The sequence below is a fragment of the Rattus norvegicus genome, chromosome X, assembly GCF_036323735.1.
Source record: "Rattus norvegicus strain BN/NHsdMcwi chromosome X, GRCr8, whole genome shotgun sequence".
In the NCBI taxonomy this organism is placed as follows: domain Eukaryota; kingdom Metazoa; phylum Chordata; class Mammalia; order Rodentia; family Muridae; genus Rattus; species Rattus norvegicus.
This window is the reverse complement of record NC_086039.1, coordinates 38,337,859-38,363,710: the sequence shown is the minus strand read 5'-3', so window position 1 is coordinate 38,363,710 and position 25,852 is coordinate 38,337,859. Positions and strand designations below refer to the sequence as shown.

General features: G+C 42.8%; 1 pseudogene across 1 annotated transcript; it reads left to right on the top strand.

The window, feature by feature from the left end:
• The first annotated feature begins 22,966 nt into the window (after positions 1-22,966).
• Wdr76-ps1 (WD repeat domain 76, pseudogene 1) lies at positions 22,967-25,529 on the top strand (annotated as a pseudogene). The gene has a single exon (XR_005498295.2). The product of XR_005498295.2 is annotated as a WD repeat domain 76, pseudogene 1 (transcript).
• The last annotated feature ends 323 nt before the right edge of the window (positions 25,530-25,852 follow it).

The following is a 25,852-nucleotide window of genomic DNA, read 5'->3' as shown; positions in this document are numbered from 1 at the left end:
AGAGGCTGAAGGAACACCCAGTCAGAGCCTGCCCCACATGTGGCCCATACATATACAGCCACCCAATTAGACAAGATGGATGAAGCAAAGAAGTGCAGACTGACAGGAGCCGGATGTAGATCGCTCCTGAGAGACACAGCCAGAATACAGCAAATACAGAGGCGAATGCCAGCAGCAAACCACTGAACTGAGAATAGGTCCCCTATTGAAGGAATCAGAGAAAGAACTGGAAGAGCTTGAAGGGGCTCGAGACCCCAAAAGTACAACAATACCAACCAACCAGAGCTTCCAGGGACTAAGCCACTACCTAAAGACTATACATGGACTGACCCTGGACTCTGACCTCATAGGTAGCAATGAATATCCTAGTAAGAGCACCAGTGGAAGGGGAAGCCCTTGGTCCTACCAAACTGTACCCCCAGTGAACGGGATTGTTGGGGGGAGGGTGGTAAGGGGGGTTGAATGGCGAGGGGAACACCCATATAGAAGTGGAGGGGGAGGGTTTAGGGGGTTGTTGGCCTGGAAACCAGGAAAGGGAATAACATTTGAAATGTAAATAAGAAATACCCAATTTAATAAAGATGAAAAAGAAAAAAATGAGGATATATATTTGTAATCTTAGTACTATGAATGCAGAAGCAGGGTGAATCGCAAGTTTAGGGCTAGTCTGGTTACACAGTTAGGCTTTCACAAAGAAAGAAAGGAAAGAAAGAAAGAAAGAAAAGAAAAGAAATGAAGGAATGAAGGAAGGAAGGAAGAAAGGAAGGTGGGTAGGTAGGCATATGAACAGGGAGGGAAGAGCGGGGAGGGCAGCTAAGTCAGTTTAGTGAAAACACAGTGCATATTAATTTGTAGGTAAGGCTTGCTTAAGAAACTAAACTCCCAAAGTCATACTGTGTATATTTATATTCATATAAAAATACCCAGAATAGGTAAATTTGGACACAAAAGTAACCTGGTGGTTGCTAGGGGACTAGAGGGAAAGCGGTAAGTGATTGATTGATAAAGGATTTTATTATGGGGCAATAAAATATTTTGGAAATAGTGTTGACTCTTGGGTAGATAGAAGCGTAGGCTATTCAGTAACTCCTTGTATCATCAAACAATTTCTCTTTCAAGTTTAGAATTTTTTCCTGATTAAAAAAAGCTGATTAAAATTACTAGTTATGCAGAAGATGTAGTCCACTTGGTAGAATGCTTACCTAGCATGTCTGAAGTCCTGGGTTCAGTCCAGTAATTAGGAAGCAGAGGCAGGAGGATCAGGAGTTTGAGGTCATCTCTGAGCTCTATAACAGAGTTCAAGGCCCCCCAAAAAAACTAGGTGGGTACATTTGATCTCTGTAACCATTGAATGTATCTTACAGATGGCTGAAAGCAAGGACCTTCAAGCTACTAGTGTCACATGAGAAACACTGGGCACTGTGGAAACCATGCAGACCCTTGCACAGAGGGTTCTTACACCCAGGCAGTGATGTAGAAACTGTAACACAGCATTGTGTAACCTCAGGATGCTCCTTTACACCAGACAGGGTTCATGGCGCCTAGTTCTTTATGGTCTCATTAATTTCTGAATCCAGATTCAATAGTCTCTGAGGCTTGACAGTATTTGGGCCTGTCCCACTTGGGACATATAAAGTTGCACGATGATATGGACATCTTTACTATAACTCGATTCCACACTTAACATGGTTAAAATGACATATTTGCTGTTTTCTAACACAATAATGCATATAAGTCGTGGGTTTTTTGTTTGTTTTTGCTGTTGATGTGTACTTCATTTTATTTGACTAGTCTTGAACTCATGATATTTCTGCTTCCATCTCCAAAATGTTTGAATTACAGGTATGTGCCACCACATCCTACCTTACTACTCAGGCCCCCCTGCAATGGACAGGAAAATTAATATTTATTTTTGTCTAAAATATTACACACTGCCAAACTTTAAGTCATGACATGGCTTACCCTCCAAATGAAATACAATCCGCTCCTGTAGAGGGCAAAAACCCTAGGAACAAAACCACTCAGAATCCCTCCACAATTTTTGGTTGAGCAAGAAAAATGGCCAGGAGAAGAGATTAATGGCAGTAGGACATTAAAAATGGAAAAGAACTATTGATTCAAGAGATAAGGGCCAATAAATACTGGAGAGCCCTGGTTCCATATCTTCGCTGATGATGTGAACTAATCTGTTGTCCCCTGGGGTTTCCTCATGCTTCTGAGATGCAGTTTATTGCTTACCTAGATAATGCTTTGGGACTTAACAAATCATTAAAAGGGAACAGAAGGTTCTGCTCATAAATATAGCATATTTAGAGGGGCGATGAGTTCAAGAATGTAATGTCAAATATCTGACTTCTCTTTTGTCTACAAAGTTTTGCATTTTCCAGAATTTGATCAAGCACATCAGAATAAACTCAAGCCTTTCAAGGATTTCACATACAAAATATGAACTCTTCCACACATAATTTTATTTTAGCCTGGAGTGAAGGCTCACATTTGACATCTTAGCCCTTTGGAAGTCAGACACCAGAGTCAGGAGTTCAGCAAGCCTGGGTTATATAAAACCCTATCTTTAAACAAATCATGTTGCGTTGGTTGAATGTTTAAAGGATAATATTTCGGATATATTGGGCTATAGATATTATCAAAGATCTGATTTTCATAGTTTTTAAATGTGACAACGAGAAACCTTAAAACACGTTCCCCATTAACTAGTACTAGACCAGGTGAATCTTCTATCTGCCATATTACTTATTAAACACATGTGTGTTGTATAGATAACATATTCCAGTGATCAAAACATATGCTCTCTTTTTAAGAGTGGAAAATGGAAGGCCAAGGAAGGAAAGTCTCTAAAATGAAAGTATCAGTTTAAAGATAACTTTCATCAGTTAGGTATGGCGGCTCATATTTATTATCCCAGCACTTGGTAGGCTGAGAGAGGAGGCACTTTGAGGCCAGCCGACTCTACATAGAAAGACCTTTGTCTCATGAAAATAAAAGAAATGACAGAAAGAATGATTTTGTGAACACAGTTCCTTTACATTAAATGCCCCACTGGCAAGTGACTCTGTACACATATTTCTGGCACTGGAGGTGGATAAGGCAGGCCTTGTGAAAATTGGTTTTGTTTTTCAGGACTTGCTTTCCAGTAGGTTTCTCTTCCTTGTGGATTAGTTTTGCTGGAGTAAGAAGTACAAAAGTCATAAGCCATTGTACTTAGCTCAGCAAATCTCAGGGATTCGAAAACAACCACCAGTTTAGTGATGAAAAGTGATCTCTGGCTAAAAATAAATTGCCAGGATTGAAGAAAAATGATACATATAGTCAGCATGTTCCAACCAATGGCTGGTCCAACTTGTGGCTCATGCCATGAGAGGGAACCCACCCATGACACTGCCTGGATGGCCAGGAACCAGGGACCTGATAGCCCAACCTAGGATAGAACCAAACACAACTGACCTCCCCCCCCAAAAAAAACCCAACAAAAAAGTCAATAAAATGATTCCTAATGCTATTCTGCTATCCTTATTGATTGGTGCCCAGCCAATTGCCATCAGAGAGGCTTCATTCAGCAATTTCTGAGAGCAGATGCAAAGATACACAGCCAAACAGTAGGGAATCCTATGGAAAAGGTAGGATGAACCAGTGAGGTCAAGGACATCACAAGAAAACCCACAGAATTAACTAACTGGGCTCATAGGGGCTCACAGAGACTGAAGTGACAATCAGGGAACATACATGGGTCTGAACTAGGTCCTCTGCATATAGGTTACAGTTGTGTAGCTTGGTGTTCTTGTGGGACTCCTAATACTGGGAGTGTGTGTGGGGGGATCTGTCTCTGACTCTTTTGCATGCCTTTGGGACCCTTTTTCTCATCCTGAGTTGCCTTGTTCAGCCTTAATACAAGGTGCCTACTCTTATTGCAACTTGATATGTCATGTTTGACTGATATCCTGGGAGACCTGCCATCTTCTGAAAGGAAATGGAAGAGGAGTGGATCTGGTTGGAAAGGGATTGGGAGGAGTTGGGGGAGGGGAAACTATGGTTGTAATGTACTGTATGAGAGAAATATAGATAAATAGAATAAGCATGGAAATTGATTTTGTCTAGCTTTTGTCCAAGAATTTCATAATCTGTAAAACAGCTGAATAAAATGAAATTTTTGCTCTCTCAGGTTCGGCTGAGGTGTGACCACAGACATTCAGTGAGTAGATGATGAGTCAGAGGAAGAGGCACAGAACAAGGTTAAAATTCTGTTTCTGTGATGTTGGGACCCTCAGCTGGAAACAAGAGCATCAGAAGAGATCAATGCAGGGAGAGGGAAGGGTGCTTGTGAAGATGCTGCTCCAGGGAGAACTCTTAGTGAGTTTCGAGGATGGAAGGACCTGAACCTCTTTTGTTTTCATTTTGTGGGGAAAACCTCTTGAAGGCTTCCTAGAAGCTGTGCAATGTGTTTCTGAGGGGATGCTGAGAATGATATCTAACTCACACCTAAGAAAGGTGAAGTGGACTTGAGCATCTAGAAAACCAGACAAGGGGCCCACTATGGAAGGTTCTCCTCTCTTGCTCAAGTGTTGCTTGGGGGATCAGATAGGAAGATTGTGGCTCATCTTGGATCTTGTGCACCAATACACTTCCCAGTAGGGAAGACAGACATTTTTCAGCATTTTAATGGAAAGAATTAATTTCTTCACTCTTACTGTTAGCTTCTATTTAAACTAGCCTTTGTAGACACCTTTGTCCATAACCATTCCTGCTTATGACACAGTCAATGTAATGAGACAATGACTCATCTTTCTTATACTGCCTTGTTCCCAGATGTCCTGTCTACAGGTATACTCCAGTGTATGCTGTCACTTGCATCTTCCTTATTGTACCCAACCCCTAACACCTGCTTCTCCAGATATGCTCAAACCCCTTTTACCTGAGTCCACTCTCCACCTCACTTTGGACCACAAGTACACATTTGCTTTCCTAACTGCATGACTCTGATTGTGTGGTATTCCAGAACTATTCCCTAAATTAAAATGGCCTGGGACCCAGGGGTGGAGCAGGCTGTTTGTTACCTGGAATGAGGGCAGAGGTTACGAAGGTGCTGCTAAACCGTAAGAGACCTAACACTGTACACGTACCTTTTCTAAGAGATGTCTTGACATTTCTCACTGTTTTCCTGTTTCTCTTCAGGTCTAGAGACTAGCTGGTTGTTACTCATAGGGAAATGTTGTCTCTGTGGCTGGTGAAGAAGCAGAATTTAGCAAGCCTACATTAGTTAACAATAGCATTGATTTCCTAACAAATAAGCCTGAAATCCTCAGCAGATTGATTTCCCAGTCACATCATAGCCTAATGTTGGCATTCCTGCCTGAATAGCTCCCACTGTGGTTCTGCCCTCATCTCTAGATTGGTATAGTAATTGTATTTTGCTGAAGGGATGTGTGTGTGTGTGTGTGTGTGTGTGTGTGTGTGTGTGTGTATGTGTGTATGTGTGTGTGTGTGTGTGTGTGAAAGATTCAGCAAATTCCCTGACAGATACAACAAATGAGTGGTGTGTATTTCTATTTCCCTTCTTGTCTTCTTTTCATTAGGAATCTTCCTGGTAGGTCAGGGTAAACTTGAATTTCAAATACTAAATTAACTTTCAGAAACGTTTAGCCATCCCATTAAATTTTGTTCTTCCACCTCTGGCCTGCTCTTTGTCAGACCCTTGAGGAATAAGAAGGCTCTAGTTTCAGTCATGGAAACTGGAAAGTTTCTCGTGCTGTGTCACCTCCCCAGCACCTAACATTCTCAGTCTCTACTCACTTTGACTCTCCTTTTTTCATCAAATCCCATAAGGCCGGCCCAATTCAAGGCAAACCCCTATTGGAGCAAACTCAAGGATGAAAATAGGTAACATGGCTGCAGTTTGGAGAGGGAGATTGCCGCCAGGTGGGCCCATACCAGCTCTATCTCCAATTCTAGCCTTTCTTTCCTTTAGCTTATGCCAAAAAAATTAGTGTAGACTTTTTCTCTCAATAGAATCATATTAATATTTTGGAGACGGTGGGGGCGCGTGTGTCTCATGTATTCTAAACTGATGTGAACTTGCTATGCAAGCTGAGGCTGCCCATTCACTTCTAATCCCATTGCGCCCACCTGGAGAGTGCTGGGATCATAGGCGTAGTCTGCCCCTGCTCAGCTTGTGCAGGACTTGGATCACATCCTCAGCAGGCGCTCTACCCACTGAACTACCTGAGACCTTTAATTTTGGATCCAAGAATACTATAAAAGCAATGTCATTTTTTCAAGAAACAGCGTTTTTTTTTTTAATCCCACTGGAAAACTTTATCAATATATAATCTCTTTTACAAGTTCGAAGAAAAAGAAGCGGGCTAGAGAGATGGCTCAGTGGTTAAGAGCACGGACTGATCTTCCAGAGGTCCTGAGTTCAAATCCCAGTAACTACATGGTGGCTCATAGCCATCTGTAATGAGAACTGATGCCCTCTTCTAGTGTGTCTGAAGACAGCTACAGTGTACTCAGATATAATAAATAAATCATTTAAAAAAAGAAGAAAGAGAAGCAATTTTAATATAATTACTTGTGTCCTTTCTCTTTCCTCCCTTTTAATCTTCTTATATATCCTGCTTTGCACTCTTTCAAGTTCATGGTCTTCTTTTCCATTGTTGTTGCAGGTATAATGTACATATGTATGTATATATAGTAACTCTATCTGCTCACTCTGTTTAATGTTACTTATATATATTGGAAAAACCAATTGGTATGCTCTTCTCTGGGTGAAACAACTTCTGCTCTCAGCATTTTCTAGCAAGAGGCAGTTTTTGCAGGAAATAGCTTGCAGGTTTGCTTAGCTACATCATTTATGGGTTGTCTGCTAACATTGTTGCTGTTGTGTTTGTTTTTGAGACATGGTTTCTCTGTATATCTCTGGCTCTCCTGGAACTTGCTCTGTAGACCAGGCTGGCCTTGAACTCTTTGCCTGCCCTTTCCTCCAGAGTGCTGGGATTAAAGCCATGCACTACCACCACCCAACATTGCTGTGGTTTTAAAAGGTTCCACAACTTCTTTGGTCTTCTTCCCATTTGTAATTATCACTTTCTACCACTTTGAATGTGGTCTGGCCATCCTTGGAAGTAACAGCTTGGAGGCTGAAATGTTGCTCTATTACTTTTATGAACAATATCAGAAGAAGCTTTGCAGTTTTGGCCTAGGTCTATTTGAATAATTGTGCTCTGAATGGCTCCCTCTTGGGACCAAGTCACTTGGCTGTGAGAAGTCTAGGTCACATGGAAAAATGTCGTATTGGTGCTCCAATGGATAGCCCCAACTGAACTCCTGGGTGACAAGTTAAGATTGACTACCAAACCTGTGAGCAAGTCATCATGGATGTCAAGCCCTGTTAAATTTCTGATAGCTGGAGTAGCCATGGAAGATATCTGAGTATTCTCACCCTAGTGATGATTCTTTAACTGAGCCTTTCCTGAATTTCCGACCAACTAAACAACAAAACAAAGTGATAGTGTTAAGAAGTCTCAGTGTTTAGGGATAAATTGTTAATGTAGCAATGCGTAACTGGAATGTTTATTGCGTGTGTGTGTGTGTGTGTGTGTGTGTGTGTGTGTGTGTGTATGTGTTTTAAATAATGTGGAATTTTAAAGTATTTCAGAAGGTTTTTTTTTGGGAAAACAATAAGATTTCTGATCTAATACATTAACAACTTTTTAAAACTACCTGTCTCAAGAGAAAGAAAATTCAGGGTCCCCCGATTCTTCAAAAAACATAGCCCTTGATTTTCAAGTTTTAACCTATCAATGTCTCAAAATACTGACTAGAAAATATTACTACCATGTTTTCTCAAACCATTCTTTGAGATTGGGAAAGGAATGCCTGACTTGAACAGAATAAGCAGCATTTGAATTTTCTATGAAAACATATTACAAGAAAGAGAAACAAATTGGTGTTTCGTTGAGTAATTTACTTCAAGTGCTACAGTTTTTGACACATTTTGAACACATCTGGCCTATGATGAGGCACAGTGTGTGTTGCCAACAGAGAAGTTGCTCTAGTAAGACGTTTCTGGATTAATGAGATCTAGACATTTGTATAGAATAATCTTGAAAATAAAACAGAGGACAGCTTGGTATCTTTGAAGTTCCATGCTCCTTGTCTTTTTTTTTTTTCGGAGCTGGGGACCGAACCCAGGGCCTTGCGGTTGCTAGGCAAGCGCTCTACCACTGAGCCAAATCCCCAACCCCCCATGCTCCTTTTCTTACAACTGGCTACTAAAAGTGTTATTCATTTGACAATTTTCAAATAAGTCTGACCCAAAGCAAAGGTAATTTTCTGTGTAAAAATATCCCAACAAAAGGAAGAAAAGAGGTGAAATTTAGCAGTAGTGGAGTTTTAATGAAAGGAACCAATCTGGTAACTTGATCATGATGGCAGCTCACTTAAATGCAAATTTTCAATTATGGGGTCTATGGCCTTCCCTACTTAACAAACACGAATCTTCATAGTAATATAAAGATTCAGAAATATGACTTCAACAATTAAAACTATATCCTTGGACAATATTCACCATGGCAGCCAACAGGATAAAGAAAGGGCCTGAAGAGATCTGGGAAGAGAGAATGAATAGCTGTCATGCATGTAAGTGGATGACACGAACCTACTGATTTGTCGGGAGCTTATTGTTGCTTAACAATAAGGAAGCCTGCAGAGTGGAAATGGACTTTCAAGTACTGTATCCCTTCAAAACACTGAAGATAACATTTATAATAAAGATTTATCATCTGAATATTGATGACAAAGGAAAGGCCAGCCTTCCAATAATTAGTACAGAGAACTAGAAGCCATCTATTATAGTGCTGGGGAGCCCCTGGCCTAACCTGAGTACCTGTTTCAGACTGACCTTGCTGAATAAATTTCAGAAGATTGAAGAACTTAGATTCATACTGAGAAGGTGACCTGCAGGCTCAAATTTACTGACAATGACTCCAGCATGTGTCCCCAAGCAAGGACCCCAAGCACTGCATTCAGACATACACCAAAAGGAGAACTCTGGAATTTCAACACATGCTATTCCCTGTCTTTTGCTTGTAACAGAAACTTTCCAGACTTTTCTTATTCAAAAGCAGCCTGTTTAACCCATAAAGAAAAGGTTTAACAATTCAGATAGTCTAGTTTTACTTTCTGTATTTTAAAAACCACTGCTTTAATCTAAGAAAACAAGCAAACAAAACAATTAGAAAAAACAAGCTGTGTGTTTTCATTTAATCAATATTTACTTTGGGTCAAACATTGTACAGGAGATGAGCACACTGTCTGCCCTCACAGATCATAGAATAAAGTGAGAGAAAAATAACTTTATGGGGAAAAAACAGAATGAGCTTGATGTGCACAAACTCTTTATAGCATTGCCAGACTTGTAATAAGTGTCATTTATTTAACAGATATTTATTTAATGCCTTCTACACACTAGGCAGCATGCAAGGTTCTAAGGACAGTTGTGAACAAGCTTACATAAAAAAGAGGAAATACTGAACAAGCAAGAATGGAAGAGAAGAGGAGGCTGCTTGTCCTCTGTGTGCATAAGGCTAAGCTAGGCCAGGTCCAGCCCAGACAGACCCCGTAGCATGCTTACAGACCACAGAACAAGAAGAGAAAAGAAACTCTCCTCAATCTAGGAATCAAAATCTAGTGTATGAATTGAACTTTAAAAGTGTTTTCAGGCCCATAGGGCAATCAAGATCCGCTCTCCACATTCTGCAGCAGATCAGAGAGCAAGTCCAAGAGCAGAGACAAGTCCACACATTGAGCTCCACATGGAAGAGAAAATTGGCAGTGTAATTGAACAGGGACGATAGGCCCAGTGTTTTATACTCTAGTGACCTGACACCCAAGGTAGAGGCTGCCATCCAGGCAGGAGCCTGTAACCCAAACAGGTCTGGGCATAGAAGAGCTTAAGACAGACTAACCATTGGGGTACTTCTGAAGATAGCCTTTCAACATGAACATAGTAGCTTGTGAGGGAGAAAAACTAGCACAAGATATTTTTTTTTCAAAATCAATGTACTTTGCAGAATTTAGACATTTATGGTTGTATAGTCACAGGTAAAACTCTGAATTGAATGGCTTGGAACATCTGATTTCTACTAGGGATATTATTGCCTTTGTAGCCTGGTTACACAGAGCATATTTCCAGTTGCTATCTCTGTTATCCTACTTTTTAACCTGGATCTAAGCATAAAAGGTTCTGTAATGGAAACTCAACTGTCTGCTGCTGACTGCCTTGCTATAATTGGCCAAAGTTTGTTGGGTCTGTACACATGTACAAAAGTATGCCTCTCCAACACAGCCAGAATACAGCAAATACAGAGGCGAATGCCAGCAGCAAACCACTGAACTGAGAACAGGACCCCCGTTGAAGGAATCAGAGAAAGAACTGGAAGAGCTCGAAGGGGCTCGAGACCCCATATGTACAACAATGCCAAGCAACCAGAGCTTCCAGGGACTAAGACACTACCCAAAGACTATACATGGACTGACCCTGGACTCTGACCTCATAGGTAGCAATGAATAGCCTAGTAAGAGCACCAGTGGAAGGGGAAGCCCTTGGTCCTGCTAAGACTGAACCTCCAGTGAACATGATTGTTGGGGGGAGGGCGGCAATGGGGGGAGGGTGGGGAGGGGAACACCCATAAAGAAGGGGAGGGGGGACTAGGGGGATATTTGCCCGGAAACCGGGAAAGGGAACAACATTCGAAATGTATATAAGAAATACTCAAGATAATTAAAAAAAAAAGTATGCCTCTCCCCCTTCCCCAAAGTGTGTGTGTGTGTGTGTGTGTGTGTGTGTGTGTTTGTGTGTGTGTGTGTGTGTGTGTGTGTGTGTGTGTGTCCTGAACAAGTGTGGTCTTCAGAGTTTGGACATTGTCTGTTTTACTATTTGAGGGTAGATTTTTAAATTAATTTTCATCTGGCCTTTCTCTTTTATCTTTCGAGCCTCGGAGCCTGTTTTTAGGAGTTTGTAGCTGCTATAAAGACAAGTCTCTGCTCATTTTTAAAAGGGTGTTAATTGGCTTTGTTGTGTAAATTATTTAACTTTGTTAAAATGTTGTATAGCTTAAATGTACACAATAAAGTACTGTAAATAAATGAAACATAGGTAGGCTTGTTAAGTTAAAAACAAATACCTATTGTGCTGGCAAGTTTTTTTTTCTTTTTTCTTCTCTTGGATAGTTTATGTATTTATATTTCAAATGTTATCCCCTTTCCCAGTTCCCCCCTCTCCCATCCCTTGGTTCCATGAGGATGCTCCCCCTCCTACCCACCCACTCCCACCTCACCACCTGGCATTCCCCTACACAGTGGTATCAACCCTTTACAGGATCAAGGGCCTCTCCTCCCACTGATGCCTGACAATGTCCTCCTCTGCTCTATATGTGGCTGGAGCCATGGGTTGCTCCATGTGCACTCTCGACATAAGCTTAGAGTCATATGAGAAGAGGTAGCCTCACCTGAGAGAATGCTCCCATCTTATTGGCGTGTAAGCAAGCCTATGGAGTCCTTTCTTTCTTTCTTTTAGTTGAAAATATTTTTTCATGAAATATATTTTAATCACAACTTCCCCTCCCCCACCTCCTCCCAGATCCTCCCCACTTTCCTACCTCCCCACCCACTCAACTCGATTTTCTCTCTCTCTTTAGGAAACAGGCAAATAAACAAACCAGAGTTTTGAAAAAAATCAAAAGAAACACACACATACACACAAGAACGGATAAAAACACAAGCTGATCTCCATAATATACAAGCAAGAGACCAATAAAATTAAAAAGGAGTCATCTTTATTCTTAAAAGGCTGTGATACTTGAGGGAAGTTACTTAACCCTTGAAAGTCTGGATGGTAATTTCCTGATCTATAAAATGGGGATAATGAATGCCTCGTGAGAAAGCTTATGAAGATAAAAGAATACATAGAGATTGTTTAATATGATTTATTGCTTCTATCAAGTACAAGGGAAATGGAAGCAATTATTGTTAGAGTTAAAGCTACCAAGAGAAGTTACGCCATCCAGCAATAGGATTTATGATCCTTTTACACTGTGGGCCGAGCTGTACACCTAACTAAGCCAAGCTCACTTAAAACGAGGCTTATTTGCTACTTTACAAGATACTTAAGAGTTGGTTAATTCTCTTACAGAAAGACAGAAAGAGCATTTCTTCACCATACAACAGAGTGATTTTTGTATACTAGAGATGATCTGGCTTCAAGCCCAAGAATTTCTTATTTCTGCATTAATTAATAATTCAAAACAATTTCTAAATAACAAACTTCCATTCCACTAAAGACAAGAATCCACTAATGGATGCCTCTAAACTTAGCACTCCAATACATCATTGGTGGCTTTTGTTGTCTGCCTCATAATGCACACTGATGGGCCAGCACTCAGGGACATTGGAGGGTGTTAGATACAACCAGGCAACTGTCCAGAACCAACGTCTTCTTGGGCTGTAGATCCTAAGACTATTAGAGTGGACTTCCAATCCATTAATTCTCCGTGAAAAAGTAAGAGTGATGCGTTCTGACATCACCAGTTTCAAACAGCTAATGAGATATCCTAGGCTGCCTTCCAAGATTGATGAGCTCAGCTGGTGATGGGAGTAGCCGAAGAAAATGTTCAGCACAGCTGAGATAACCCAGCAGTTCTTTCCCGGGCCACTCACAAACCCTGAGCCTCGAGTTCATTTGGAGTTTATTTTACTCCTTAAATTTTGGATTGAGAAATGCTTCTAACCCTCTCAAAGCACAAGGCTCTTTTCCCTACTCCCACTGCTTGACCTCATAGGGTTTTGTTTTGACTTGTCAATTGAAGTGTGTGTTTTCATTCATTATCAGATAAATAGCCTGAATGTTGGTTAGTGGGTGTGTTTTGAGATGCTTAGGAGAGGCACACAAGCAAAGCACAGTGCATGCTTAAGACAGGCATGCTGTTAGGAGCTGGAGAGAAGCCCAAGGGAGTTACATGCCAAGCCATGAGATTTCAATTTTTAAATTTTAAGTTAAGGAACAGTAGAAAACAGAACTCCAAATCCTTCCTCCCAGATTTTACAGTGGCCTGCAATAAGTAGGTCACAGCCAATAGAACACAGGAGCAAACTATGTAGAGAAAGTGGTTTTGAATTGCTCTGGGTGTGGATGCAGACAAATAGAAACCATCTCGCCTTCTGGGACAGCCATTGGCAAGACGGTGACTATTTACCTGAATTCTAATGGTTAAATTATGTTTTTGTGGATGTTCTCTGTAGTTGAAGCTACATAGCTACATAATTGTCAGGACTAAGTATTTTAAAACCCCAGGTTCAAAAATTTAGGAAAAGCTGGGGCATAGTGCTTACTGTACAAGCATGAGAACCTGAGTTAAGATTTCCAGTATCATGGCTGGAGAGATGGCTCAGTGGTTAAGAGTTCTTCCAGAGGTCCTGCCTTTAATTCCCAGCAACCACATGGTGGCTTATAACCATCTGTAAGAAGATCTGATACCCCCTTCTGGTGTGTCTGAAGACAGTGAGTGTATATAATAAATTAATATCTTTATTTTAAAAAAGGACAGGCATGGAGGCTGCTCTCACAGTGCTGAGAAGGCAGATTTCCCCTTCCTAGCAGTGTTTCTTTCTTTTCTTTTATTGGATATTTTTATTTACATTTCAAATGTTATCTCCTTTCCCAGTTTCCCCTCCAGAAAACCGCTATCTCCCCCTGCTTCTAGGAGGGTGCTCCCCCACCTACTCACCACTTCCTCCCACCCCCCTTCCCTGGCATTCCCCTACACTGTGGCATCGAGCCTTCACAGGACCATGGGCCTCTCCTCCCATTGATCCTAGCAGTGTTCTTAGCTCTTACTTAATGTCCTACAACCCCTCCATAGGCACTTGAGAATCTATTCTGGGATGTAGCATACATGGTTCTTCACCTTCCAGGTTCCTCTCACCAGCCACTAACCAACATGCAGTATCCTAACTCACACGTGCAAGTCAAACCCCTTCCCATAGCCCACTGCTACAACTCCCACAGATCATCCTTCATGGAATTGAAATTTCTGTATCTAGATTAGGGTAGGCTAGAGGTCCATGCCTATGTACTAAGTTGCCTGCAGAACCCACCATTGTGTTGTCAGACTAAAATAGGAGCACTTGTGGATATGCCCCATAAAAAGACTTTGTGAGGTACAGGCCCTGCTTTGACTCCCCCTACCCTGACATTTCTGGTGGTGAACCAGGTAGTATCTTTTCCCTGTCTCCACATTTTACTATTCCCACAACAATCTACTGTTCCATTCAATACCGCCTCAGGTACATGGTGGCAGCAGTCATAAGGTAGAGAAAGGGCATGATCAGAACCTATCAGAGGGTAGGCTTGTCTCCAAACCATAAACCCCTGCTCATTTTTCTGCAGAGCTCCATGGAGAGGACAAATTAGACCAATCATAGTTCTCAACTGGCCTCAGCTACTCTGATGATTGTCTGATCCCAGGAGTGTGACATTTACCTGGACAATATAGGACTCTATCTCAAGAAAAGCAAAACAAACCACAAAAACAAAAGCACGAACAAAAACAGCGCTCCAAAATTCAAAGAAAAAAAAAACACCAAGAGACTCAATATCATAACATTAAACAATAGATAGTGAGTTTCTGAGCACATGATCTTATGCCAGACCCTCATGAAACCATCTGCAGTCTCTAAAAGTTTTGTAAAGGAAGTCCTCCGGGCTGTCTCTAAGCAGATAGTCAGCAGAGCTAACATTTAAGGTTGAAAACATTAGGTTAAAAATCTTGACACAGCTCCACGTGCTTTATACTTATTTATAGACCTTTGTGCTTTTAAGTTTCTCCATAAGCGTTTGTCCCACCTGAATAATGGAAGCATAAACTCCTAGAAAACAGAGAATGTGCCTATTTCATACCCTGAGGTATTACTTTGACCTCAAAATCACTCCTGGCAACCTGGCATGAGTGAAGGAAAAAAAATGACACACTGACGACTCTTAAGGAAGACCTCCCCACCGTTCCATCCCCCTATCCCCTGCCTCCATGAGGGTGCTTCCCCACCCACCCACTCATGACCTCCCACCTCCCTGCCCTGGCATTCCCCTACACTGGGCCATTGAGCCTTTATATGACCAAGGGCCTCTCCTCCCATTGATGTCCAACAAGGCCATCCTCTGCTACATATGCAGATGGAGCCATGAGTCTGTCCATGCGTACTCTTTGGTTGGTGGTTTAGTCCCTGGGAGCTCTGGGGGGGGGGGGGTCTGGTTGGTTGATATTGTTGTTCTTCCTATGGAGTTGCGAATACAGAGTAGGGGTCCCTGTAGGGCTCTGGCGCCGGGACTCTTCCACGGAGATCTCTTGCTTGGCTAGTTGCTCAGGTTTGGGTGAGGTGGAGAGAACTCAGGCAGAGCAGAGGAACAGCTTCTGCCACCCCTGCTGGTGGTCCTGCTCCTTTCTGCCACTGCCTGCGTCTTCAGTTGCCAGGCTGAGCCAGCGGGGAGACTGACTAGCCAGCAAGGAGTGCAGGGGAGCTTCTGATGGCGATTTTGGGGAGAGCAGATCTCTTCCCCAAGCGGCGGTGTTACAGCTTTTATGACAGAAGCTCTCAGAGGATGGAATAACTCCCGCACACCTTTAATTCTAAACACGACACTTAAATACAGTTCTTTTGGGTGAGTCAGTGTCTGACAACAGGTACTTTGTCTTGGTTTGCCATGAGAGCTTGGGAAGACCTCATCTACACGTTGGGGGTGTGGTCCTGTCTCTATGACTGATCCATCTTCAGCCTATGGTCACATCCTCATCTGTGGAGGAGGGGCTTGAGGCATTGCCCTACATGGCTGGTCTGTCTCAAACCTCTCTGGTCTGGTTTGAGGCCCTGATCTGGGAGGCTGCTAATGTGCCTGCCGTCCCTCTTAGGGTCCCTGGGGATTCAACCTGTCTCGACTGCCCGCGGCCCCACAGGTCCCCAAATGGAGGAGTTAAAGAAAGGACTAAAGGAACTGAAGGGGTTTGCAAAGGTTCTTAACCATGATTATCTATCCTCTTTGTCACCATCCAAGGCATTTTAAAGGCCATGTTTCATTTCTATGATAGTTAAGTTCTTCAATAAAGTGAACACAATGTTCTTTTCTCAGGGGTTGCCTTTTTGGTCAGCAACTGGCAGTCACTGGTCTCATCTTTCAAAAACAGTGACATTGACTAAAAGAGAGCCTGTTACTTTGTGTGGAACACTCCGTCACAGTACCCAGAGTACATGCAAAGGAATGAGGGCTCAGTGCTTAAGAGCACACGCTACTCTTGCAGAGGACCTGAGTTTGGTTCCTGACACACATACCTGGAGCTTATGGGTACACATTCCCCCAGTCCAGCACCCAAATACACATAATTGAAATAAATATTTTTGTTTAAAAAAGAAATGACATCATTAAGCCATTCTTGACCTGTTAAAAATCATTTGAGCTACGCAGTATTATGCTTGTTTTCCTGACATTTATTTCTGTAATATCAACACGGTAATGAGATGCTTGATAATATTTTGTCCAATTACCATGGAAGCTGTTTCTTCTAAACACACCCCGGGTACTATGTGTCTTCTTTCACTTACACATCCAATCAGAGGTCGTAAACCGCTGGCAGTTCTCCTCCTGTGTGACGCTTCTCTGTGTGTCTGTGTGATCCAGGTGCAGCCACTTAAGGCTTCTGAGCCTCGGCTTCTTTATCTGTTAGACAAAGCTAAGGCTCGCCCATCCCATAGAAATATTGCCAGCATCTAAAGAGAAATCAGAACTCAAGGATGGCCCTGGGTGTCACAAACTCCACTATATGAGCAGTGATTATCCCACCTGCCATCTTCTCTCTTAACTGATTTAAGGGAAGCCCTTAGATGCCCAAGCCCAATGTGAACAGGTTAGCAGGGCCCACTGAGGTTTGCAGGCTACAGTTCAAAAGGAGAAAGCTTAAATAGTACAGGCCTTGCTGTACTCCAGAAAGATAGCTGGTTTCAGAGCTTGTGTTTCCTTCCATAGGGGTCCGTACTCCCAGGAAACTCCCTTCTAATCATCCACCCTAATCAGCGCTTTCAGGGGCAGGCCTTTTCACACCAAGTTCCTCTGAACATTATGGCCCTCTACACATAAGGACTGCTTTCACAAAGCAGGCTGCATGGCTGGACACACTGGTTTCATATTACTTTCTAGAATTCCTTTATTCTTAGAGGCAAACCTTACCACTGCTGTGAGAAGGGTCAGATCCTATCATTTTAACTTGAGTTACAAGATTAAGCACACATGGTCAGAACAAGGAGCCTTGCCATCAAAGAGCCACATTAGTGAACTTGAAAATAAAATCATTTGATTTAGAAATACTTTTGGAGTTGTACAACCGTACTAGTAGTTCCTCTGTGTACTTTCACTTATTGTTAGTATAATTATCTTCTCTCTCTCTCTCTCTCTCTCTCTCTCTCTCTCTCTCTCTCTATCTCTCTCTCTGTGTGTGTGTGTGTGTGTGTGTGTGTGTATGTGTGTATGTATGTGCACTTGTGCATGCATGCACATTCACACACTGAAGGGCAATCAATGTTCTGTGTCTCTCATGGCCATTCTTTTTTTGAGATGGACTCTCACTGAACCTACAACTAAACTGGCTGGCTAGCAAGCCTCGGAGATCTTCTTGTTTCCATCTTCCTAGTGCCGAGATTACAAGCATATGTTCCTGTGCCTGAATGTTTATATGGATAGAAGGGATCCCATCTCAGGTCTTCATCCACATGCAGTAAGTACTTTACCAACCAACCCATCTCCTGGGTCCCTGAATCTTTTTCAAATTAAGTTACATACATACACATCATATTGGGGGCTTTTCTCTTACACAACCACAATCCAATTTCCAACTTGTATAAACTTAATACTTTGGCTACTGTTTATTTTTTTAATCTTTATTAACTTGGGTATTTCTTATTTACATTTCAAATGTTATTCCCTTTCCCGGTTTCCAGGCCAACATGCCCCTAACCCCTCCCTCTCCTCCCCCCATTACCATCCTCCCCCCAACAATCACGTTCACTGGGGGTTCAGTCTTAGCAGGACCCAGGGCTTCCCCTTCCACTGGTGCTCTTACTAGGATATTCATTGCTACCTATGAGGTTAGAGTCCAGGGTCAGTCCATGTATAGTCTTTAGGTAGTGGCTTAGTCCCTGGAAGCTCTGGTTGCTTGGCATTGTTGTTCATATGGGGTCTCGAGCCTCTTCAAGCTCTTCCAGTTCTTTCTCTGATTCCTTCAACGGGGGTCCTATTCTCAGTTCAGTGGTTTACTGCTGGCATTCGCCTCTGTATTTGCTATATTCTGGCTGTGTCTCTCAGGAGCGATCTACATCCGGTTCCTGTCGGTCTGCACTTCTTTGCTTCATCCATCTTACCTAGTTTGGTGGCTGTATATGTATGGGCCACATGTGGGGCAGGCTCTGAATGGGTGTTCCTTCAGCCTCTGTTCTAAACTTTGCCTCCCTATCCCCTCCCAAGGGTATTCTCGTTTCCCTTTTAAAGAAGGAGTGAAGCATTCACATTTTGGTCATCCTTCTTGAGTTTCATGTGTTCTGTGCATCTAGGGTAATTCAAGCATTTAGGCTAATAGCCACTTATCAATGAGTGCATACCATGTGTGTTTTTCTGTGATTGGGTTACCTCACTCAGGATGATATTTTCCAGTTCCAACCATTTGCCTACGAATTTCATAAAGTCATTGTTTTTGATAGCTGAGTAGTATTCCATTGTGTAGATGTACCACATTTTCTGTATCCATTCTTCTGTTGAAGGGCATCTGGGTTCTTTCTAGCTTCTGGCTATTATAAATAAGGCTGCTATGAACATAGTGGAGCACGTGTCTTTTTTATATGTTGGGGCATCTTTTGGGTATATGCCCAAGAGAGGTATAGCTGGATCCTCAGGCAGTTCAATGTCCAATTTTCTGAGGAACCTCCAGACTGATTTCCAGAATGGTTGTACCAGTCTGCAATCCCACCAACAATGGAGGAGTGTTCCTCTTTCTCCGCATCCTCACCAGCATCTGTTGTCGCCAGAGTTTTTGATCTTATTGGCTACTGTTTTTATTCCAATATTGTTAGCTGGCCTCAATAATGCTATTTATTTTGGCAATTTTAAAATTGAATTGAGTGCAAACCAAATAAAATTTACAATGTAACAATATAAACATGACATATCCACCTAGGACCGTGGGGACCCTTGAGCCTTCCACATGGATCGCAGTGCCTTCTCCCACAGGTGCCTCTCTAAAACATTAAGGTTGTCATCCTCAGCTTCACCCTCAGTCTTCTTCCTGGGCTCTGGTGCTGCTGTAGGCTCTTCCTGTGTTGATGTGGTGGCAGCAGCAGAGACAGCTGCAGGGGATGCAGGAGCTGGGGTGATTATGGTTACAGCCTTCTTCTTGTGTTGTGTGTGTGTGTGTGTGTGCTTCTTGTGTTTCTTATCCTTCTCATCCTTCTTTTTCTTTCCACCTCTTGTTTGATCAGAATTCCTGGCAGGGGACAGGCGTGGTGTTTGGGCTTTTGGCCTTTTTGGCTGGTACTGCAGGTGACCAGTTTGTTGAGGGTGACTGAGACTGCACAGGAGAGGGAGGTGCTGGAGGCTTTTTAGCTGCTGGCTCAGGAGATCCAGAGACAAATCAGGAAGATGAATCCCTTCTTACAGACTGGGGGCTTGGTGAGGCAGCCTTTTTATGTTTTTGGGCTCTGGAGTCCTGGAGGCTCTCCTACTAGGCCTAGTACTTGGAGATGGGGACCGCCTTCCTTGGGGTGATGCTGAAGCTTCTCTCTCTTTTTTTTCACCCTCTCCCTCTATGAATTTTCTCTTCAAACAATGCCGTTTATAAGATCACTTTTCCTTTAGGAAAGCATCCAATATAGGGTCACATATTTTCTTTAGTTCTTATATTACTTTAGTTTTCATTAATCTGGAGTGTTTCCACAACCCCGGTTTTTAAAAATCCCATAACCTCAATAATTTTGAAGAATACCCCTACATACTTTTCTCATTGTTACAGAAATTGTTTCTTTTGGAACTTGTCTTGTATCCTCCTGATTAGATTCTGGTCATGTTCTTTGCCAGAAAACTATGCAGGGAGTATGCTTTTCTTAAAGTATCATATCCTGGGGGCTGGAGATATGGAGTAGTTAAGAGCATTTGCTGCTCTTCAAGAGGAGCAGAATTTAGTTCTCACTCCCCCATAGGTGGCTCAGAACAGTCTGTAATTTTAGTTCCAGTGGATCCGACACTTCTGGCCTCTGATGGCACCTGTGCTCACATGCACACACATTATTCAAAATAATAAAAATAAATCTTTATGTATCACATCTGGAGGTATCCGGTATTAGTCTGTTCCTCAACAGTAAGATTAATTTATATTACCCAACTTCTGTCAGCATAATGCCACTGGACTGATTAATTTATATTACCCAACTTCTGTCAGCATAATGCCACTGGACTCCTCCACCTGGTATACCTATAGTATGGATGAAGATACTTTAAGTTCATCAAACAAAGATCATCAAAATGGCTTTTCCTCAAAATGCCATTGTAGATTTAGAATTCATTGGTCATTCTTGCTTGAACCAATCTTTACCATAAGTGGTAGAAGAAGATGCCTTTCCCCCAACACCAACATCAACTGCACACTGACCTCCTGGCGCTTGTTATTCCACAATCAGTAAAGGCTTTCTCCTCTGCTCTGCTTATCCATCTGTCTATGCACCTGTCTTCTAAATATCTGTCTGCTGATTAGCATAGAGCGGTAAATTCTCATCTCTATCCAGTGGTTTGTTGTTGGAACCCCATCCAAGAATGGAGTTGTGTGAGATGTCTGAACACCTGTGAGAATTGTTCATGGATTATGCTTTATGCCCTTCCCAGGTGTAGAGGCTAGGCATGAGTTTGCACATATAATCTCATTAGCCACAATACTTAGGTATTCTTTTCAGGATTTATTTATTTTATCTTATGTGCTTGAGTGTTTTGCCTACATGTGTGTAGGTGCACCATGTGTGTGCCTGGGGCCCGTTGAGGTTAGAAGACAATGTCAAGTACCATGGAACCAGAGCTATAGATGGTTGTGAACCACTGTGTGGAGGTTGGAAAGCAAATTTTTGTCCTCTGTAAGAGCAAATGATCTTAACGGCTCATCTGTCTCTCCAGTTCCAGCTTTAAGCAGCAGCTACAGCAACAGCAACAACCACCACCCATTGTATATTACTACTACTAGCAGAGGGAACACACATGATGTCGTCCTCATTCCTGCCTGCCTGACATCAATCCAGCTCTACTGAATTTTTCTTAAAGTGGTATAATTGCATATAGCAAACCCAAAGAAAAGTGTACATGGCTACACATGTATGTGTAAACAGACTGTTTCAGCTTGACTGGCATTTATTTTACATTTTGTGCTCTCAGGAAGTGAGACAAGAGAAGGCAATATACAATCCTGTCAATAAATTAAAATTCCAGCAGGATATAATACTGAACTTTTTCCCAACAAGTTTCCCTCTCAATTTTTGTATTTTTATGTCCCACTGAGTTTAATTAGGGTTGATTACATGATCATAGGTATGAGAATATTTATTGGATCGTGGTTACTTTACCTGTGGATACACCACTGAAGCAAATGATACTTTTTCCTCTTCCATTAACCATTATTCAGTAACCATTAAGTTACTGTGGCCTTATAAGCTCCTCCCCATGACAGAATGTTGATGGGTCCCATGTTGTGAAGATTTGTGCATGTGACCACAACTACTGTGTGTTCCTGATCGCGACAGCTATGCCACATCCAGATGGCAGTGTTTGAGTATACCTCCCAATCTTATGACTCTTATATTCTTTCCACTCCCTCTTTCCATAGAGACCATCCTTCTAAGGACTGGAATCAATTATATTCCTGTTTGTTAAACATTGTGGTGGCTCTCCTCACTGGAGGATTGTCATTCCCTGCTCTGTGAAACTTGCAAGAAGCCATGCAATTTACTTTAGCTAGTAACAGGTAAACAGAACTAATGTCTGTCATTTCTGAAATAAAAGCATTAAAAGCCAGTTATGTATTCATCTTGTCTCTTTACCTTTGCCTAAATACAAAGGAGATTCTAGATAGACTATTCTGAGACATTCACAAAAGAAGGGAGGAAAAAAAGCACATGAAAAGATGCTGAGCATCATAATAGCCCATACCTCAAACAAGTCAAACACCCATCAGTAGGAAATGTATGAACAAATTTCAATATTTTCATATTGCGGAATATTTTACAATGAAAAGGAACATATAATTGCCATGAATTATAGCAAAAATTTCAAATATCTAATCTTGAGTTTGAAAAGCCAGACACGCTCTCACTCTTCTTTTCTCTCTCTCTCTCCCTCTCTCTCTCTCTCTCTCTCTCTCTCTCTCTCTCCCTCTCTCTCCCTCTCTCTCCCTCTCTCTCCCTCTCTCTCCCTCTCTCTCCCTCTCTCTCTCTCCCTCTCCTGGCTTGACACGATAACCTGTGTGTGTGTGCGCGTGTTTCTTTCATCCCGTAGGCTTTCGCTTTCGGTACTGTGTCGGTGCTGGCGCCGACACTCTAGGAGGCTTATTATTATAGGAGTCAATGTAAGTGTTGATTGAGATCCTGCGTCCCACATTCCGGAAGGAGAGGTAGTAGGATTATGAGGCTAGCTAGGGTGACAGAGAGATGTAGTTGTATAAAAGCAAAACAAGACACGGCCCGGAGGATGGCTCACTAGATCAGAGCGGTAGCCTTGCGAACGTGAAGCTTGAGCTCGAATTCGCAGCACCCAGTAAAAACACCTGCATTGAGGGAATGGGCACAGGCGGATCCTTGGAGCTGAAAGGTTAGCCAGTCCTACCGAAAGGTGAATGAATATAAAGAAAATGAAAATATTGCATATACTTCTCTGAGACCGATACAGATTACAACTAGAAGGAAAACAGCTAAGGTTTATCTCTACCCGTTTTCGCTCAGCAACCCCAAGCTAGGCCTGTTTAAGTTGTCCAAATCCCCGGTTGAGAACAAGTCTAGCAGTGAAATGGTCCAAAAAAAGACAGATCAGAAGAAAACTTGTAGAAGGGTTTTAACTTCAAAGATGAAGGCCTTATCTTCCAAGGCAGAGTCCCGCCTGCTGAAACCGTCTTTGGATTCTCATACTGAAAGTAGCGAGCTGGAACACAAGAGCACCTCGGATCCAGTGACTCCTAGTGTGGACATGGAGAGCAGCGACGAAGACAGCGCACCAGGCCCGGATGATTTTTCAGGATTGTCACCTTATGAGAGGAAGAGAATGAAGAACATCAGAGAAAACGCAAACTTTTTTGCTTCCCTTCAGTTAGCTGAGTCAGCTGCAAGGCTCCGTGGAATGATAAAGAAGAACCAGCCACCTGAATCAAAGAGAAAGAGGCCTAAGAAGAAAGAAAATGAAGTCGGATGTCGAAGGTCCATGCGGTTGTTGAAAGTAGACCCTTTGGGAGTTTCATTGCCAGCATCTCTAACACAGCCAACGCTCGTAGAAGAAGAGACTCCTATGATACCTCCTGGACCCTTAGAAATGATTCCTGAAAACCAAGATGACCGCAGCGAACTGTTCAAAGCCTCTCTGAAGACATGGGCAGAGATGAGTCAGACAAGTAATGAGAAGACCGAGAAGGGGCTATCTAGTATTAAAAGCTACAAAGCCAGTTTAAGTGGTATGGTCGTCAGCGAAGCCACTGTTCGTAAGGTGACCAAAGGAGCGATCTCCTCTGTGGCTATCCATCCATCGGGAGTGAGGACCTTGGTAGCAGCTGGGTCCAAGTCTGGACAAGTTGGACTCTGGGATTTGACCCAGCAGAGTGAAGATGGGGCGTATGCCTTCTGTCCTCACAGCCAGCCTGTTAGCTGCCTTTCCTTCTCACCCACCAACCCAGCCCACCTACTGTCCCTGAGCTATGACGGCACCGTGCACTGTGGCGATTTTTCCACGGCTGTGTTTGAAGAGGTGTACAGGAACGAGAGAAATAGCCTGTCCTCCTTTGACTTCTTGGACGATGCCTCTACTCTGCTAGTGGGACACTGGAGTGGACATTTGTCACTGGTGGATAGAAGGACACCTGGGACTTCTTACGAGAAGTTTATAAATTCGTCTTTGGAAAAAATCAGAACTGTTCATGTCCACCCGTTATCCAGACAGTATTTTATCACGGCAGGATTGAGGGACGTTCATGTTTATGATGTCAGGTGCCTGAAGTCCGGGAAAAGCCAGCCTTTGATCTCCCTGACTGAGCACTCTAAGAGCATCGCCTCTGCGTACTTCTCCCCCATTACTGGTAACTGAATGGTGACCACATGTGCTGACTGTAAGCTCAGGGTCTTTGACAGTAGCTCCTTATCTTCCCAGTTTCCTCTCGTCAGCACCATCAGGCACAACACTATCACTGGGAGGTGGCTAACAAGGTTCCAAGCTGTGTGGGACCCTAAACAAGAAGATTGCTTCACAGTTGGTAGCATGGCCCACCCACGGCGGGTAGAAGTCTTCTGCGAGACGGGGAAGAACGTGCATTCTTTTGGGGGAGAGTGTCTTGTATCTGTGTGTTCCCTCAGTGTTATGCACCCTACACGATATATTCTGGCTGGAGGTAATTGCAGTGGGAGGTTACATGTTTTTATGCACCAAGAAACCTGAGTTATGGGGTAGGGTCAACAAACTGTTCCAATTGCTCTGTAGCTAAGGAACCTAGAGACTTGTTGGACTCAACTTCGTGCATCTGTCTGGTCGTGTAGCATACTTAGTAAATAGAGCATTGCTTTCCCAGGGAGACCTCCATGCAGAATGTGCTAAGATGTTCCAGTGCACTTGTCCGCTTCCAGCACTTCTAATTAGGCTGTACTTTTCAAAATTCTAACATTCTAAAGCTTTCAGTGGTCATTATTAACCTTTTGTGGCATAATGAGACCATTTTGATGCAATAGTAATCTGTAGATCTGTGATTTACTTAGTTTGGGGTAAATATTTATTTCTCAACACTGGACTAGGTCCTAAAAGGTCATCTAATTATGAAACATTATTGAACTGCAGAGACTGTCTCATGTTTGACAAGTATTCTGCTGACTCATACCCCACCTTTGAAACTTAAATGGTTGTTTTGCTTTGTTCTTGAGACTGGATCTTGCTATGTAGCCGAGGTTGGCTTTGAACTTGGTCCTTCTGCCTCACTTTTCCAAGTGCTAGGACTGTAGGTATGTACTACATGCCCAGCCAGAACTTAGTTTCATAAGCTAAGAGCTGTTTTTGAGTCCTTGTATCTCAGTTCAGTGTTACTTGAAATCCCAGAATAGTCACTGGAGAACAGATGGCTTCTATGACTCGGGCCCACTTGGAGCTCTGTCCTCTGCCTCTGGGTAGCTCCTGAAATGGCCCGGGACAGCACTGTGTTTTAACTCACACCATTATCCTGTAATCTAGGGAATAACTGTACAGACTGCGCTCCAGACAAGGGGCTTGTAGCTTTTCACATGAAATTAGTAACCCCAGTGTAGTGACAATTCTGGTGCTTTTGTTTTAATCCCACAATACAGGGCTGCTTCAGATAGTTCACGGCGACTGACTGTGGTTTGCCTCGTGCTCTGGCGGGGGCGTGGTTTGTGCCGGCTGCGGACGGTTTCTGCGACTGTGTGGAGTGTGGAGCTCTGGGAGCTTCTCAGAGGGCGTGTGACTGCTGGGGCCCCGGTAGACAGGGTGGGGTGGTTGGTGGTCGTTCAGGGGCATTGG